Consider the following 4632-nt stretch of genomic DNA (forward strand, 5'->3'; position numbering starts at 1 on the left):
TTACCTTTTATCAGGAGTCAGCAAACTGTGCGGCTAACGAGCATGCTTTTATCATATTTAGGATTTGGCTCCCGAAAGGTAAAAATGCGGCACAGTAAAAGTAAAATACGGCCCGCGAGCATGCTAACCTGGCCTGCTAAAACTTAAATTATATCTTCTTGGGTATGTAATGAAGAGTAAATAAAGCTTGCGTTGTAATAAAACTACTCTTGCGGCATTTTGAAAACATTATTTTTGAAATTTTGCCCGCGACCACCAAATTCCTGCTGACCTTATGTTGTAACAAATTTTCCATTTGTTATTAAATTTTGTTTTAGTTTTCGGCCACTTTCGTTATGTGTTGGCGCTTAATGTTTTTATTGCTTATAAAGTTGTTGTTGATGTAACTTAGACTAATTTTGTACATATTCTTATAAGTTGTTTTACCATTGCTGTTATTAGTTTAAAATAAAAGACAATAAACTATTTGTCACTCTGAAACTCTTGTATTTAATTATATAAAAATTAACTCTTAGCTTTTTTATATAAAAGTAATCCCTTAAGACAGGCCTAGTGTTACAATGTTAATCATATGCACCAAAAGGCTAGCTTGATTTGATTCTTGTTTAATATACTGATTAGAGTTTAAAAAAATAGCCTAACATAGTTATATAAAAATAATTAGTTTTTATGTATATACACTTTTTACTAAATATTAAAACTGTTTTAAAACATAGTAACAGAAAAAAATAGATGTATTTCTCTTAAATTAAAACTAAATTTTATTGTGTCTTAAAAATTTTAATTCCTTCGTTTAAAAAGTGTCTAAAATAAAGTTACTTTCAAAACTACTAAATAAAACACAAATAAGTATAACATTTTTAGGTACTAAACTAAACCTTAATTAATAGTTACTTTAAGATAAGTTTGTTATTGATATAGTGAAAAATTTTATAATTAAATAATAGAAGTATGTTTTTTGACAAGTAAACAAAATTATAGTTGTTGTATACGCTGATAAATTTCAAATTTAAACAGTATTGATTAATTTAAAAACATAGCTTATAATCTAAATAGCTTATTATTGCATACCATATTTAAACTTTTTATTTAATGTTGTGTTAATATTAATAAAGAATTCTTTTACAAAGGCTTATATTGGAGATAATTTATTTATCACATAATTTATATATTTTGGATTCTAAATAAAGATGTGCAAATTAAATATTTTATTTACAACCGGGTTTCAGTGACAAAAAATTGCGACCTCTTCAAGTTGAATAAAATACTAAACTGGACTTAACAATGATGCTTATTTATAATGTTATTTAAAAACTCATTCATGCATGAATATCTAAACAAAAAACTAAAATGTTACATGTTCAAAAATTCAAGCTTATCAGTGTATAATTAGGTGAAATTAGTACTAATTTTTAAACGAATTGTATTAAATTAATATAATGAGTCAAAAAAAAATTAACTAGATTAAGAGCTTTTTAAAAAGAAAGTTTAAAGATATTTATACCTTTAAATTTATCTAAATGGAATAAAAACTATCCAAAATTGGAGTTTTAAGCCAAGTATCAACAGAACATTAACAAAACATAAAGTCACTGAAAATTTTCAAAAAAAAATCTAACTTTATTTAAGTTATGTAATTGTTGAAATTTTAACGGTATTAAGGACTATCTAAAATATTTATCTAAGTTGAAATGGGAACTAACTAAATTTTTTTTTTTTTAAAACCAAATATTAACAAAACTCAATGAAAAAGTCGAAAACCTATTTTGTACTAGTATCATAATCTTATTTAAGTTTTGTCTGCTTTCCAGTTTATTAATAAAAAAATCTTTCTGTCTCTGCATGAGTTCATTAATTCCGTTTTTTTGTTGATGCAATTTGTATCAGGTTCAAGTATTAATAAAGCTTGTTTTAAGCACAACCTGTTTGCTATTGCTCCTGGTTTAACTTTTTCCCTTTGTAGTATTTTTCAACTTAATTTCACCTAATTAAACACTGACTAGCTTGAATTTTCGAATATGTAACAATTTAGTTTTTGTTAAGATTTTCATGCATGAATGAGTTTTTAAATAACGTTATAAATAAGCAACATTGTTATGCGCAGTTTAGTATTTTATTTAGCTTGAAGAGACCGCAATTTTTTGTCACTGAAACCCGGTTGTGAATAAAATATTTAATTTGCACATCTCTATTTAAATAGCTCTTTACATTTCAGTAAACTAAGCAATCTCTTTTTTAGTTAAGACAAATAACTATATATTTTAGTTTCTAAAATATGCATAGAAACAGTTCATACAAACACAACTTTAAAAATAAATCAGTTTTCAGAATCTATTGCTTTTTATCTCAATACTATCTATATAAAGCGCGGATTATTAAATCTAAGACATTTATACAACAATAATACAACAAAGTTTTATACTAATAAAAAAATAACAAAGAACAAACAATGCTTTGTTTTTAGTCTTATAAAATACTTAATTGTCAAAAATATTTAAAAGTAAATTTTATTATCGTCAAATTCTTCAAAGCTCAGTTGTAACTACACCAGTTTTTCCTAGTTTCTCATCTTTTATTTCAATTGAATCTTCGTAATTATGACCTCTGTTTTATAGGTTTTATAAATATCTAAACCACAGTGTCTGTTATACTAATTACTATAATGTTGGTTAAATGAAAATTCAAATTCCGAAAAATTATATTTTGACATTTCAAAATAAAAAAAACCTTTTAAGGAGTAACACTTACAAAATTTATTAATATTTTAAACAAAAACTCACGTAGGTCTAACTAATAATAATATGATGGTGAAAAAAAAACTTACAAAAATTTATTATTACTAAAAAATACTATATTTAAGTAAGCTTATTTTAGCCATATTTTAGCCATATTTTAAAAATATTATCAAAAAAATATCAACGTAGGTCTAATTAATAAGATTATAATGGTAAATTTTATAGTTTTTTAATATTAATTAAAAGAGATAGCTACCAATAACTCAGTTTTATAAAAACTTTAGTTGTCAGTTTTTCAACTGTCAAAGTTTTAATTGTCATGCATTTTATAACTTTAAGAACGTTTTAAAAGCTAATAACTATTTAGTTTAAAATCAAAACAATCTTGTTAAAAATCATACAAGTATAAAAGTAAAATAAATAAGGTGTTGAATGATAATAACTCGTTAAACGTCGCTATTATCTTTTACTTTTACTTATGTTGATACTATATAGAGAAAGTTTGTAGAACATTTACTCTTACTAATTGTTGTTATTAAAAAATCTATTAGAACTAACTTTTCAGTTTTATCTGACGTCTGTTCGTAGTAATCTTCTTCATCATCAAAATCATCATTGTATATGCTGTTTTAAATTAACTAATGACTAGTTTCAAACAATTAAATGACAAACTAAATAACATTTACTCTCATTTATAAAAATATATTAAAGTTAAAATGCAAACTTCATTTTAGAGCAGACGTAGGTATTCCAAACAACAAACACAAAAGAACAAACGAGAAAGCAAGCAACTGCAATTAGTCCAACCATATAGTTAGCAAGTACTACATCTCCCACTATTTGCAACGTTTATTTTTAAAATTCAATTCAAACAATTATTGTATTAACACCTTAATTAGTTCTAAACGGTATTTTTCAGACTATTTCTTTCTATATGTTAGCTATGATGTGAACATAAAAATTTGTAAAAAACTTAGTTTTTATTTTGACATAAAATTTAATTGAAGCCTTCTTCAAGTTCAATGCTTAGAAAACTAGTAGTTGAAAACCTTAATTTATAAAGTTTTTTTGTGTATCATCTTCGACTTTCAGCCGAGTAAAAATATTTTAAGTATTTTATCACAAGTAGTTTAACTGATAAATTAATCCGTATATTCTTAGTAACTAACATTGTAGTTAAAACTGTGTAAAAAATTTTTTGTATAGTATACTAGAACATTAGCATAAAAGGAAATTTATTTATTAAACTTAGGTAAAAAGACTTAGAATTTTGATAGGTATTTTGGTAGATAAAACTTTTTATTTTTAAATTTAACAAAAGTGCTTAATTATATGAATAAATAAAAATAGTTTATATTAAAGTAAAGAAATTAATATATCACAAATTAAAGTAAAAAATTGAAACTATCTACTCACCTGCCATTTTTTTACTTGTATTTATTTATAAGCTTCTTATAAAGTTAACTGTAATAAGAAAACAACTTTATAAATCAATATCAGAATTTTTTTTATTTGGTTTAGTTTTAGTTAAACTGATTTAAAACAAAGAACACAACGGTCAAATTAAATTTCTTGAATAGTATTTAACACTTCTATATAAATTCGTTTTTTTTAACATTTGAATTTTTATGTTAGTATTTTATTATTTTTACCTAGTTTAAGCTCTCAAACCTTTTGTTTTAACCCTAAAAAGTATATAATATTTACGGTATTAAGTAAAAAAATAAGTTCAATAAGAGTCAAGTATAATAAATTTAAATTATGTACATATTTTTTATTTTAGATTTACAAAAGTTTAAAGTAAAAGTACCCCTTAATCTTTAAGTATTTAAATTAGCTAGAATTTAATTGTACTGAAGTAAATTTTATAACATTTAGTATCGTTTTTCTCTGTTAT

General features: G+C 23.5%; 1 long non-coding RNA gene across 1 annotated transcript; it reads right to left on the reverse strand.

The window, feature by feature from the left end:
• Positions 1-2525: 2525 nt before the first annotated feature.
• Positions 2526-4198, reverse strand: LOC145833442 (uncharacterized). The gene is made up of 4 exons (XR_014369756.1): positions 4152-4198; positions 3460-3571; positions 3294-3359; positions 2526-2604 (listed from the first exon to the last, which is right to left on the reverse strand). It is a non-coding gene; the product is annotated as an uncharacterized LOC145833442 (long non-coding RNA).
• Positions 4199-4632: the final 434 nt, after the last annotated feature.

The sequence above is a fragment of the Thalia democratica genome, chromosome 4, assembly GCF_965202585.1.
Source record: "Thalia democratica chromosome 4, ktThaDemo2.hap1.1, whole genome shotgun sequence".
NCBI lineage: Eukaryota > Metazoa > Chordata > Thaliacea > Salpida > Salpidae > Thalia > Thalia democratica.